The sequence below is a fragment of the Equus caballus genome, chromosome 20 (assembly GCF_041296265.1).
Source record: "Equus caballus isolate H_3958 breed thoroughbred chromosome 20, TB-T2T, whole genome shotgun sequence".
Taxonomy (NCBI): Eukaryota; Metazoa; Chordata; class Mammalia; order Perissodactyla; family Equidae; genus Equus; species Equus caballus.
Window position 1 is genome coordinate 54,953,536 of NC_091703.1, and position 14,625 is coordinate 54,968,160.

The window sequence follows — 14,625 nt, forward strand, 5'->3', positions numbered from 1 at the left end:
TTATCTTCAGCTGAAATGTCTTAATGAGAAAGAACAATTCATATATTAACATAGTAAGGACAGTCACGCACCTCAGGGCATTCTGACATAATAATGGCTTCTTTCTCTAAGATATGATAAAAACAAACAGATCTCATGCATAAATCTAATAATTTCTTTCGCTTTCCTATAATATGTCTCGAGACAGCTTTATCTTCTCAAGTAATAAATGTTCAATAAATATCACAAAACTCATGATAATGAGAAAGGTATATCATCCAACTCATTTTATATTGAAGATTTGTGGAAGCAAATCAACATGGTAGTCAATTTATGAATGTCATAAATATGGGTTTTTTGAGTAAAAGTAACTCTCTGTGACTGAGAAAGAAGTTACGTCATCTGACAGTTTTTTAACAAGATGTATCTAATATAAAGAGCTGAAATTTACATTTTAAATAACTGAAATTTTACTTTTTCTCTTAAAAACTTTTTTGACTCATTTTGAATTTGAGGGTGAAAGAACCACCCAATGATATTTAAATTCTGGTCTCACAAAAAACATTCTTCATGATTTCATTACGAAGAGATCATGCCACTTCTTTTTTAATACAATGAAAGAGTGAAGAAATTGAAGAAAAAACTGGGTATAATGTAAAATCACAGAAAACTATGCATTTTTAAGTTCTGTGATAATTCAGAGAAAGGTAACCTTTTAAATAAGGTTGAATTAGTTATTAATTCATAGCTTCGTTAATACAAATAAAATTATTTTCTAAGAACAAATTTGTAAACAATCAAAAAACATATGACTAACACTTGGGTTATAATTTCCAATGTTATTATCTGATGACCAGTCTGAGTTTTGTTGGGGAGCATCTTTAGAGACACTAGTCTAGCCTAGTTGGGTAGAAATGTCCACAGAAATACCAAAAAGAGGTTTCAAATCAGTACACATTTCTGAACATCTGTTTTGAACAAGACAGGGTACTAAGAGCTGCAGTAGAAACACATATAATAAAGAAATTCTTGTCCATCAAGGAGACTATTATCTTTTGATTATTTTTTAGCAGATTACGAAATAATAATGATAAGTTTTAGTAGCTTGGAAATATTCTAAGTACAAAACGTAAACATCCCAAATTCTTTTTTCTCGCATAAACTTGCAACAACAAGTCTATAATTACTCATCAGAATGTCTTAACAATGGGAACAATTGTAAAGCATTGTATTCAGTAACATATTTTATTTCATCATTCTATCTACTGTTGGAGGAGGTCATCTAGAGGACGTGACCGCTGGTTGACCTGTGAGCTGGACCTGGGCAACTGGAGAACCCTCACCCCCTCCCCTGTCCTTGGATGTAGGCTCTGCCCACTGTTCCCACAGTGGGAGCTGTTCCAAGGACATGCCTTGAGAGAGTAAGATGTTGATGAGAGCGGCTGGACGGTACCCATGACTAAACCCAGTTAAGGCCTCTATATAAACTTTTCAGATTTTGGTGGGCGGGTGCAGAGATCTATTCGTCTTGCAGCCACCCAAGACAAACCTTGTATGTAAGTTCCCTTTTTTATTAAACCTGCCGCCTCCCAATGTGGGGTGGTCTTTCTCTTTGTTCAGTCTCTTTGCTCTCTGGGTACGGGGACCAATTTCAAGTTTCACCCAGGAAGCTCCCAAGGTTTCGAACCAACATCTACATTTCTATTTATTTTTCTGTGTCTAACTAGAGTCATTGGTAAAGGATACTCAGTAGGTGCCGACATACCTGAAAAAAAGTTCATACCGCTGATATGTCTGATGTGTTACCTAAAGATTGTTTTCAGTATGGCTCCAGGGTTGTTTCTGATCTAAACGTAATACTTGACAAGACAACACCATATATTAAAATAAGTGGTTAATTTAGCGTTGTGAATCTCTGGAGGTAAGATACTGGATCTATGTCTCTTTATATCATGACTGACTTCCCTGGATCCTTAATAAACTAATTTTGGTGATGACCAAAAAGAAGGAGAGATGAAAACAAATAAATGAACAATGACATTTCCTTTTCTTTGGCATTCAAATATTTATTTTGGAAAGCTCCTTACATTTCTCTGCCACTTGTAAGAGTGGACCAGTGACTCTTGCTGTGTTCTGGATGTTACTGATTAAGTTGCCTTGAAAGTCCATTTTGTTTGAGAGATCATTTTGATGGTAGAGGATGTGAGTTAGTTTGTCCCCAGATCTTAACTCCCCTATGATGCTGGCTCATGTTTGTCTTATAGGTGACACCATCATGGAGAACGATAGACATTTGGGCATCTTTAGGAACGCTGCTGCTATCTCTAACATATTTGGGGTGCCTACTGTGCATTCTATACCTCTATTTGGCACATCTCCCAGGATAGCCCATTCATCATCAGTATATTTTGAATTTCTTGTTCCCTTTTCTCCAAAGAGGGCCAGAGCTCTGTAATATGTTGACATCCAAAATACTCTGTGGAAATAATTATTTTTCAAAGACAGATGGGTGGTAATGAGCAAAATTTTATGGTGAGTGCCTCAATAAGTATCTCTTAACTAGAAGACAAATGGAGGAAATTCAGAACTAGGATTCTCTGAATTTCTGAACTCAGTGTTGCTTCTGAATTTTTGGTAAGAGCAGTTAATTTATTCCCATTTCTTAGGGAGATAAAGAGTCTCTGAGAAGTTAATAAAGGGATTATTGGATTGATCAGTCTGCACCAGGTATTACAGAGTCATTGACTAGGATAATGTTCTCCAAAGAACTGAGACATCCTTCTAGCATTATGAGTAATAAGAAGATTCTGGTTTTACCCCAAGTGAAGATGTATAGTTGCAAAGAGTAACCATGAATCCTGATCATTTGGCAGATCAAAGCGGAAAATAAATCTCTTTTGCACTAGAAATAAGCCCACCCTAACCTGTCTCTGACCTCCTCACTATAGAGCCAGTAACAAATAAATTAAAAATAACCAGGGCCAGCCCTAGTGCTCTAGGGGTTAAGTTCGGCATGCTCCACTTTAGCAGCCCAGGTTTGGTTCCTGGGCGTGGACCTACACCACTCGTCTGTCAGCGGCCATGCTGTGGTGGCGGCTCACGTGCAAAAAGAGGAAGATTGGCAATGAATGCTAGATCAGGGTGAATCTTCTTCAGCAAAAACAATAAATAAATAAAATAAAGTAAAAAAAATAGCTGAAGAATCTGTAACATGAAATAAAAAAGAAAGAGGGAGGAGACAAGAAGCTGTGATGGTGATGGATCATGGGGATCAATGGGAAATCACGGAGCAGTGGAAAATGAAGTCTTAATGGGCACAACTGCAAAATGAGGTGAGACTGGAAAAATGATGAGTTAGGGTAGGTGAGTGCATGCAGGTGTTCTGAGTACCATCCTAACATATCTATGAAAACTGAAATAAAGAACCTGTGCCTTTGGAGTGTGTAGTGTGTGTGTCTGTGTGTGTATGGTGATAAGGATCTCTGATTCCAAAGAAGAGGCCTCTCTCTTCCTAAGTGCCATCCATCTAGAGTGGTGGAAAGCATGTTCTATCTGAGTCTCTAGGAGACCAGTATTGGTGTTAAAGTTGTATTTGCGTGGCCTTTGACAAATCACTTAACCTTTGGTTTCCTTATGTACAAAGTGAGAAGTTGGGTTGGATTTGCAAGTTTGCTATGCTCTCTAGTGTTTTATAAGTCTGTGCAAAGTGTCCTTTGACTGTATACTTACTAAATCCTTTCCTACTGAACAATGCCTATTTCTACAAACATTAGAAACCTTGAAATAGTTTATATTTTTATGTCATCGCTGACCAAATGTAAAATAGAAGTCCTTGTTATTAAGTTAAACCTTCTCTGTAGTATAGAAAGCTCACAGTTCAGTACCCATGAATTGAATTGCATATATTTTCTATGTTTTCACTGAGAAACAACAAATATTTGAGAATTGGATCGTGGGTGAAAATTATGGAATAGATGAAGAAAGCAGCATGTAAGTGCCTCAATATTAATATCAAAATATTACCAAAGCAAAGCATTCTATTTTCTCATAATAGTACATAAAACAAAGTAGATGTGCTGTATTTATCAGGAATAAAAATTTAGAAAATGCAAGTAAGATCTATGTTTTAGATGTTAGTTCTAAAATGGTTTCTTCAGCTCTTGCTTATCCCCTTTTGTAGTTCTTACCACTCCCTGCAATGTCCCTGACACAGATATCTTAAATCCTTTGCAAGTCTAATTTTAGTCCCTTTGCATCGCTGAAGGTTGAGGAGGAAGTGAACTGCACACGAATGGCAAAATCCTAGCCACCATTTCCATTTTCCTTTTTCCTTTAAGAAAAATGAGAGCTGTGTCTCTTAGAACCCGGGGAGGGGAGGTGAGAGTGAAGTGAAACTGATAAGGATCCAGATTTCTACTTTATGGTTCAAATGAAGTTCTTGAAGCCAGCCAGTCCTTTGAACACCACTGCTAATTACAGCAGTGTCTGCCGAGAATGTAAGTCTGAGATGCACTGTTTGAATGGGTCTTTTGATACAGCTCTGTGTGGTGGTGAATAACAGAAGGGAGATGGATTTCAGGCTTTAACCAAGCTGTGCGTTCACGTTGACGTTTATAACACTCCGTACGTGTGGCGAAATATTTTCTAGGTTCTCATTGTGGGAATTGCAATTACTTACTTATCTAGGTGTTCTGTCCCCAGTATGGCTCCCTTCAGGGAATGACAAATAGACTGTTGTATTCGTGATGTAATTACATTAGAGAGTCATGGACTTCATTTTGCGACGTGATCTTCATAAAAATAAGGAGGTTATTTTTTAAAATGGTGAGAGAACATCTGTGGTTTAATTGCTGGTATTTCTCTTTTACTTATAACCTAAGAATTTCTCTTGTCCTTTGATCAACTTTCGTTCAGTTAATGAATGTTTCCTTGCATGTGACGCATCACTCCTGGTTTGTTCTTCAGAATGGGCCACGTGCCCTTGTGGATGTCAGTGTGGCAATTCAGAGACCTCCTCACGCTTTTAAAGACTAACTTGATGACAATGATCTCGGGAGTGGGAGAGAGAGCCCACAAGATTGTTTTCCTGAACCTGTTATAATTTCTCTGGAATAGCATGTTGTGGTGGGAGCCTGAAGGAGGAAAATGCCAGCATGAATTAATAAGCTTATCACAGGGCATGGGGAGTTCTTTTACAATGCATGAAGCAAATATGGGAATTTTTTCATTCCTCTTTTGTTTTTCTGGTTGAGCTCAGCGTTCAATCTGGGAACTCCTGCGTGTTTTGTTGTTCCATCTGCTTCTGCTCATTCATTCATTCATCCATTTGTTGGTTCATCCATCCTGGGAGTCCTCTCCTTGAAGCTTGTTGACCTCCTGGCTGCCAGTGCTCCATTGCAGGGGGTGCGGAGGGAGAAGGGGGAATTGGTCTTAGAGATTTGCAATGAATTGTCTTCTTTGTGACCCCACTGCAGTCATACCCCCTGTGAAATTTGCCTTCCTTGACCTTGGCGTGCCCTCCAGAGTTTGGAAAGGCATTTATCATGGTCTCTTCTTGGCCGCAGCCCTACTTCATCCAGCAATCCACCTCCATCTCCTTTGCATCTTTGAGAAATTTACAATGTGCTTTTTCATGCTGATACCCCTCCCCTGCCAGATCTCTTGTCACTGTGGATTTAGTCTTTTAAATTACTTTACCCTCATTTTAATGAAGTCAAGAGAAGGATATGAGAGAAACTCATGTGTCCCATCAGCCGTCTTGAACCAGAAGCCCCTTGATTGATTTTTAAAGCTCTTCCTGAATGCTTCATGTTTTCAGTAGATGGTGAGTTTCGTGGAACATCCTTATTCTTCACTGAGAGATAAATGGCATTATGGTTTTAAATCCATAAAGTACTTATTCTGTTCAAGATATCATAATTCATGTCTCTTACCTTCAACTGGTACATTTTCCTGGGAAGGCAACAGTTTTATAGTTCATTTATTTATTTTTATTTAAGAACTTTTCTATAAAACATATAGTTTCATATACTATAAGTAGGACTGTAAATTGGTACAACTTTTCTGGAGCATAATGTATACCGAGGCCTTAAATATTTATGTATCTAATAGTCAAGTAATTTTATTGTAGGAATTTGAAGTGAAGAAATATGAAACTATTTAGTTATATGATGTTTATTACAATATTGTCTATAAAATGAAAAATAGTGGACACAGTAGGGGAATTAGTTACTAATCTATGATAACATCATACAAAGAAATTTAAGGGCTGTGGTATAGAGGGCAATATACTCAAATTTTTCCTACCAAAATACAGATGTTATGCAAAATGGAATAATTCTTTTATGGATCCTTCATGTTGGCAAAACATTAACATGCAAATCAATGAATATATTTGTGCATCGCATCTCTTTTAGCCAGACCATAGAATCTTAATAGGCCAAATACAGGCAACAATACCATGAGCTGAATTGTATTTTTCAGTTTTACTGAAATTTCAAATAGGTCAGAGTGATTTTTTTCATAATAGCCTCACATTTTTATGATCCTGCTGAATTGATGAGATTGTATCAGAGAAGAATGCAAGGTAAGCTGGTATTTGGTGCTTTATTCTTCACCTGAGAGCAGATTTATGGAAACCTTGAGTGCTTTCAGCCTTTTGCTTAAAGAGCTTTGGCCACCAGCAGACTGCAGACTCCTCAAGGTCAGGGGCTTTATCTTCCTGGCACCCAGGGCCGTGTCTGATCCACTGCAAGTGCTACTCAATAAACCTTGGTTAAACTGCATAGGCATGACGTTTACATGTCTCTGTGTGGGTGCAATGCACTTGATCTGATTTGATAAGTGGCAGGGATCCCAAACTAAGCCAAAACTGAATTCACCCTAAGATTCAGCCACATCTGGAGAGCTGGTAGTTTGGCATTTTCAAAGGGCTGATTTTAAGAGACACTGAAGAGCCTTCCAGGCAGAGACTCATCCCCAGGTCCTGAGGGAAAAGACAGATGAGATCCTTAAGAGTTTTTTCATAGAAAATGAGGGACCCTTGGTATGGCAGGCGGCCTCTCTTTCTGATTGTATTTCCAACTCAACGTCGTCAGTCGTACTCATGAGTGAAAATAGAAGGAGTTGTTGTCCATGAAATCCTTGAGCAACATCGAGAGCACTAAATGCCAGCATGCTTGGTGCTGGCAGCTTTGACAGAGGCCTCAGCATCCTCAGCACAGAGCCCTGGGCACCTTGGTGTGGCCTTCCGAAGGCAGCGGAAGTGTCAGAATTGCAGATTTTGGCATTGGCAATAGCGTTGCTAGAGTGTGATCGGAGGCCAGAAAGTGACAGGAGAAAAATGGCAGACTCCTTATGTTAGCCAAAGCACTAGCTCACTGAGCAATGAAAGAATCAGAGGTTGTGGAGCTTTCTCAGCCAGAGGGATACTATTTTTAATACCTTTTTTAGTGATTAATTTGACCTCATTTTTGCCCCAAGAATAGGTTATATTTAGAATTCCCTTGTGAAAATTAAGTACTACCAAAAGAATGGTGTTTAGTGTTAGATATTTTCAGATACGTGGACACTTTACCACTAGCAGTTATGATTAATGAGATATTTAGGAAATCAGTAGAACTGTATTATCCTTTGAGAATTATCATGTTTATTTTTGAGAAGTTAATAGTTTGCTTAGGTTCTTTTTCTTATCTTACCAAATTCCAGTGCTGCCTAGTCCTGGATCTTGAAGATATTCTCTTGCTTTTAAAGTTTTATTGTTTGTCATTGTACATTTAAGTTCGTGATCCATTTTAAGTTAATTCTATATAAAGTGCACATCAAAGTTTTCTCCTTTCTCTTCTTTTTCTTCCTCTTCCTCCTCCTCCTCTTCTTCTTCTCCTTCTTTTTCTTCTTTTTTGTCTCCTCTCTTTCTCTTCCCCCGCTCCTTCTCTGCCTCTTCTTCTTTGTCTAAGGATGTCCGAATGTTCTAGCACCATTTATTGGAAAGGCATATACACTATGTTTATCAGCAGTAGAAAGAATCCCGTGTATTACAGATTTGCTTAATACCAGAGAAATGTTTCATCGCCTCAACAACAGCCCCCCAGACTACTAACATTTATGTGCTTTTTGCTATGCCCCAGGCACGTTTCATATACATAGATCTCCACACTATAACCCCCAAGGTTGATATTATTTCTGTTCTAGTTTTATGCATGGGGAAACCAAAGTAAGAGAGATTAAATAACTTGTCCAAAGTTACACAATTTGTAAATGGTAGAGCTGGTTCCAAACCTAGGCTGGCTGTCTCCAGAGTCCATGCATTTAACCACCATATCAGGTTGCCTCTAAACTCAATTTTCCGTGTGGTTAAATTTTCACAAGAATATATTTTGAGATAAATTTTATGTGACAACTTATCTGCCTTCTCATTAGTATTTGGGTTGAAATAGCAAATAATGCTCCTAAAGGAACACTGAGAATGGTGGACTGAAACATTGGGTTGACTAAAGACTTAGATGGACAAGATTGCTTTTTTAGAAAGATTGTAACAACTGTTTTCTGAATGAGGTATTTGTGATATTTTGCAAGTCTGAACTTTATAAAAACATTTTTTTTAGTAAATTAATTTTTAAAGCAATTTTATTGGGATTATAATGGTTTATAACATTGTGTAATTTTTGGGTGTACATTATTGTTTATGCAAACTGCTGCAGTCACTGTGGAAAACTGTATGGAGATTTCTCAAAAAATTAAAAATAGAAATACCATATGATCCAGCTATCCCACTACTTGGTGTTTATCCAAAGAATATAAAAGCTTATTTTGAGATATCTTTCTACCTAGAATTTCACAATTTTAAAGAATGAAAAAGTAGTATTGAATAGTTTCAGGGGAACTTATGTTGTTTTTATGACCAAGCATTTTAATATCCTATATGGTACTGTTGGTAATTATTTGTGTAAGTATTGGAGTTCTTTATGTGATGGAAAGATTTTTCATTCTTTTATTCTTGTTTTTTTTATTTTTTGGTGAGGAAGATTGGCCCTGAGCTAACATATGTGCCAATCTTCCTCTATTTTGTATGTGGGATATTGCCAGAGCATGGCTTGGTGAGAGATGTGTAGGTCCAAACCAGGGAACCGAACCTGCATACTCGTCACCGCTGGAGTGAAGTGCGTGAACTTAACCACTATGCCACCAGGCCAGCCCCCAGACTTTTTATTTCTATTTAACCAGGTGACCATATGATTTGTTATTCAAACAGGGACCTTTTTGAACATAAAAGGGGACCCTATTAATAATTACTTCATGACAACAGGCATTAGCCAGGACTGCCTCAGACAAACCAGGGCACATGGGCACCTGGCATTTAACTTACCTGTGAAAGGAGACCAGGGAATCAGTGATTCCAGGGTTCATGGGTGGCTTCTAGACTTTCCAAATGTTGAAAAAGTTCTCTAACAGTTAAATGCATTGCTTCTGTTCTTAGCAAAAGGGATGGAGGATACTAAAATGACAACTCAAATCCACTTCCTGACGTTCTGTATAAGAACTTGAACTTAGTTTTCCTTCTTGTTTATCATGTTATATTTATGATGGAGACAGGGATGATCTTTTGTGTCGTTGCTTCAGAGCTGCAGAGTTCGTGGGGCAGCCAATGCCCCTGACCACAAAGAAGGAGGAGAAACCCAGCCCAGGTTTCCTCAATATTGGTTAATTTCACTTGTGGAATGAGAAGAATCCAGTAAGAGAAAGAGAGGGGCCATAGACAAGTTGCTGTGGTTCCACAAACTTCCCAGTGGATAGAATATTATATTATTTTATTCAAAGGCATGGAAATATTTTGTTCAAAGGTGTAAATAGTATCTTTTTTTTTTCTTAGCACCATATATCTTGTCATGAGCTTGCTAGGGAACATTAAACATTGCTCTCATCCTCGGCCTCCCATTGTTGTCCTGCAGTGAGGGAAGCAGCGTGGTACTGTGGAAAGAATGAGGGAAGCTTGGCCGTCAGTTTAACATGGTTGGGACAAGTAGCTTAACCTCCGTGGATCTCATTTTTCTCATTGATAAAAAGAAAATATTGAGCCAGATAATCTGAGCTTTCTCCCTGTTTTAATTTATGTAATTCTATAACTTCCTTGGAGGGTGGGGCTTAGACTCTTGAAAATTTTGACTTGGGAGAGATCATGCCTAGATTTCACGCTTCATCTACAGAAAGAGGCAAATCCGAAACACTTCTGGAGTGTTTACCAGGGGGAATAACTGTTATTTCAGTATTTTTAACTATTGAAGTTGTACTTTTAGGGCATGGATCTGTATTCAGGAAGAGAACCACATTATGGAGACTCCAAAATTGAAGTTCATAAGAACGGACAACATAGAATAAGTATGGAGCAAAGATGAAAAATTTTAAAAAAGGAACAATTTGTTAATTTTGAAGATGCCTATTCTTTTCTCAGAAAATTAGTTAGTTTAGTCCCGTTTAGTTAGGGACGAAGGAATTATATAGTGGCGAAGAACACCAGCTTGAAAATCATGCTGTGTACAATTCTTGGCTCCCACCATTCACCAGCTATATAATCTTGGCAAGTTTGTTAAGTCCTCTGAATACCAGAATCTGGGTCTGTGAAGTGAAGATAAGAATAGTACCCATATCAGAGGATTATTGTGAGACATAACATGTGTAAAATACATTGTGTTCACCACCCAGGGTCTAATTGCCATCCATCACACACACATTTGCCTTTTTACCCCTTTCACTTTCCCCCCTTCACTCTACCCCTCTGGTAACCACCAATCTATTCTCTGAGTCTATGTGTTTGTTGTTGTTGTTTTTATCTTCCATACATGAGTGAGCTCATATGATATTTGGCTTTCTCCATCTGACTTATTTTGCTTAGCATAGTGCCCTCAAGGTCCATCCATGTTGTTGCAAATGGAAAGATTTCACCCTTTTTATGGCTGAGTAGTATTCCATTGTATGTATATACCACATCTTCTTTATCCGTTCATCTCTTCTTGGGCACTTAGGTTGCTTCCATGTCTTGACTAATGTGAATATTGCTTTAGTGAACATAAGGGTGTGTATATCTTCTTGAATTAGTGTTTTTGTGATCTTTGGATAAAAACCCATAAGTGGAATAACTGGATCATAAGGTATTTCTATTTTTAATTTTTTAATGAATCTCCATATTGTTTTCCATAGTGACTGCACCAGTTTACATTCCCACCAATAGTGTAAGGGGGTCCCCTTTTCTCCATATCCTCTCTGACACTTTTTATTTCTTGTCTTTTGATAATAGCCATTCTGATGGGCATGAGGTGATATCTCATTGTGGTTTTGATTTCCACTGCCCTAATAATTAGTGACGTTGAACATCTTTTCATGTGCCTGTTGGCCATCTGTATATCTTCTTTGGAAAATGTCTGTTCAGATCCTGTGCCCACTTTTTACTTGGGTTGTTTTTTTTGTTTTGAGATGTATGAGTTCTTTATATGTTTTGAATATTAACTCCTTATCAGATATATGATTTGCAAATGTCTTCTCCCAATTGGTAGTTTGTCTTTTTGTTTTGTCGATAATTTCCTTTGCCATGCAGAAGCTTTTTAGTTTGATGTAGTCCCATTTGTTTATTTTTTCTTTTGTTTCCCTTGCCTGAGGAGACGTCATATTCAAAAACATCCTCTCTGGGATGTTCTCGAAGCTTAGTAAGGGAGTCTCTTTACCAATGGACTACGAAGTTTTCTATCTAGTATTTTTGAGCTTGTTTCTGGGTTGAGTGAGCCTGTGTATGGGCCGTTTAAGAGCAGGTTTATCTTTCCCTGAAGTTCTATAGTTTTCCTGGGCACATTCCCCTTGGAATTCAAAGCCAGCAAAGCCAGGTATATGGGATCTCTTCTCTCTTGTGCTGGGTCTAAGGGCTGGGGTGCCTAATGTAGAGCTCTAATCCCCTGCTCCTTCAGGAAAAGCTCCGTACCTTTGAGATCACTCCTGGCTGTGAAGCGTTGCAGGTGGCTGTGGTTTTCTCCTCGGCAGGGCTGTATCTCTCCCTGTCTGTGTTGTCCCTTGCTGTGGAGGTTCTTTTTTATCCAGTTTCCTGATTTCCCTCAAAGGAAGTTGTTCCACAGGTAGTTGCAGGTTTGTTGTGTCTGTGGGAGGAGGCGAGTTCAGGATGCCTACACTACCATCTTCCAGGCCCCCTCCTGTATTCTGTGATAGTCGCTGATCTTGTTCTTGGTTGACACATGGGATTACAAGTAATCAAATAGTTTGGACAATCAGAAGGGAGTCTCTAATAGTTGCTTTTATCTTATTTGATTGAAAATTCAGTGTGTGCTCTGCAAAGGATCAATAATAATGCCCACAATATTTCTATGATCCTGAGAGCTGTAGAGATGTCATACATCTGGAGCTCCACATGCATTTATTTCACGTTTGGTGTGTTGAATCCTGCCAATCTTCCATGACTTTCCTGGATTCATTTGGGAATTCAGCATGATTAAGTGAGTCCATATAGGAAATTTTTTCTTAAAGGAATTTGTAAGCCAGTAAAACTGAGTAGATGTTTGTGTGTGTGCGTGTATGTAAGACAGAGAGAGATAGAGAAGAGAGAAAAGAAACAGAGAGACAGAGGCAGAGATTGATTTAAAGCAAAATGAAAGAGGTCTTGATAGATGCCTTCAAACAACAATATTGTTCTCCATCATGATTTCAGATAAAGGTGACATTGTTGTGAAGTGGAGATGTCCGTTAAGAGGGGAGGGGTAGTCTATTAGTCTTTGGGAGGCTTTGCAGAAGTTTATCAGATTTGTTGAGAAAGCAAAAGTCAGCAGCAGTCTGTGGGTACATTTTGAAAGGGGAAAGGTCATTCTGAAAAAGAGATTGATGGATATCACAGAGGAGGATTGTGGGTAATGGTCAAAACAAAGTTGCCAGAGTTTAGTACTTAAAATACTGTGTTGGATTCAGAGACAGAGTCACGGTTTGATGCCTTCCAGCCATGGAGTCGTCTTTGGCAACTTTTCTTCCGTGAATCTCAATTTTCTCTTTTTAAGTATTGTTACTAATATCTACTGATAATATTTTTATGATTTAATATGAGATTAAATAATGACACCCCCTAGATCAATACATATGGTGTTCAGAAAATGCTTCTTCACATGTCACCTTACTCCTGTATTCCCTCAGTGTTCTACCAAGGGTCAACTCTGGTCCTAACACGTGGCGTGAGTACCCACAAAATGAGCCAGAGTAAAAGGACATACCAGACTAGTGAATATGCCCTCTGATAACTCATCAGTCCACATTTGTTCTCTGTTATGACTCCAGTCTAAGTTAAGGTTGTTAGTTTCATAGTGTGCTTTTCTCTTATGTATGGTCAGAATGGAAGCTCCTTAAAAAGAAGCGGTCTTTTAAGGCAGGGAGTGCAGATCCCAGAAGTGCCTCATTCATCCACGGTGTTCTCTGGAAGACTGAATCCCAATAACGGTTTGTGGATTACTGTTACCTGTGACATTACGCTTGCTCTAGAGTAAGTGAGAAAAATAAGAACGATGTAATCTCCTTCACAAAATACGTCTTTTCAATTTTTTTTAATGGACTGTCCTTGTTTTGGCTATTGCATCCTTCCTCATTTTTTTGGTTTTAGAATTTTCTTTATACTTATGAAATGGTGATGAATCCTTAAAAAGCAATTACTGATCCATGATGTCCCAAAGTCTGGAAAACCGCTCTTCCTGACATTTTGATCTCTGCTTTCAGATGTCCTTATGAAGGTCGACTGGATGTTTTCTGTTTTTGTCATTACCAAACTGTAACTCCTTAGCATGTATTATATCCCATTTCTTTTTCTTTTTTGTTTTTTGAGGGAGATTAGCACTGAGCTAACATTTGCTGCCAATCCTTCTCTTTTTGCTGAGGAAGGCTGGCCCTGAGCTAACATCCATGCCCATCTTCCTCTACCTTATATGTGGGATGCCTGCCCCAGCATGGCTTGCCAAGCAGTGCCATGTCCGCACCTGGGATCCGAACCTGCAAACCCTGCGCCGCTGAAGCAGAATGTGCGCACTTAACCCCTGCGCCACCAGGCTTGCCCCCTATATCCCATTTCTTTTGCTTCTTTTAGAATCCTGATTTTCTTTGTTATATACAAACACTAAAATTAAAATTTTTTTCTATATTATCATTCATCACTTGTGTAAGTAGGCACATTTGCTTTTCACATTAGGAAATTAGACTCAAAGCTAACAAAGGTTTTGAGCACATGCTACGATATGGGCACGGTCCTTGGGATTTTTACATGCATTGACTCATTTGTACCTCATCACAACCTTGCTTTATGTTCCCAAAGAATCTGAAATTTCTTTTCCTTTCATGGAACTGGATGTGGTGTGTGTGGTAACTGAGAAATTGTAATATTTTAGGTGTTGAGGATGTACTTTTGGAGGAATTATTATTAATGAAACTCCTGGTGAAAGTTAAGAGGATATTTTATCAGAGCTCAACTCAGAGAAAATCCCAAAAAGACCAGAGTCCCATCATGTAAGTTAATAAAAGTGGAGTTACTACTGGAAAATTGATCTCTGGTTAGAGTGGAAGATGGTTGCATAATAACCATAAAAATCTATAACACCAATTGAAATAATTCTTTAAGATTGA

General features: G+C 38.3%; 1 protein-coding gene across 47 annotated transcripts in view; it reads left to right on the forward strand.

Annotated features, from left to right (window-relative positions):
• Nucleotides 1–14,625, forward strand: part of MLIP (muscular LMNA interacting protein) — a 244,675-nt gene that overhangs the window by 10,565 nt on the left and 219,485 nt on the right. The window lies entirely within an intron of this gene.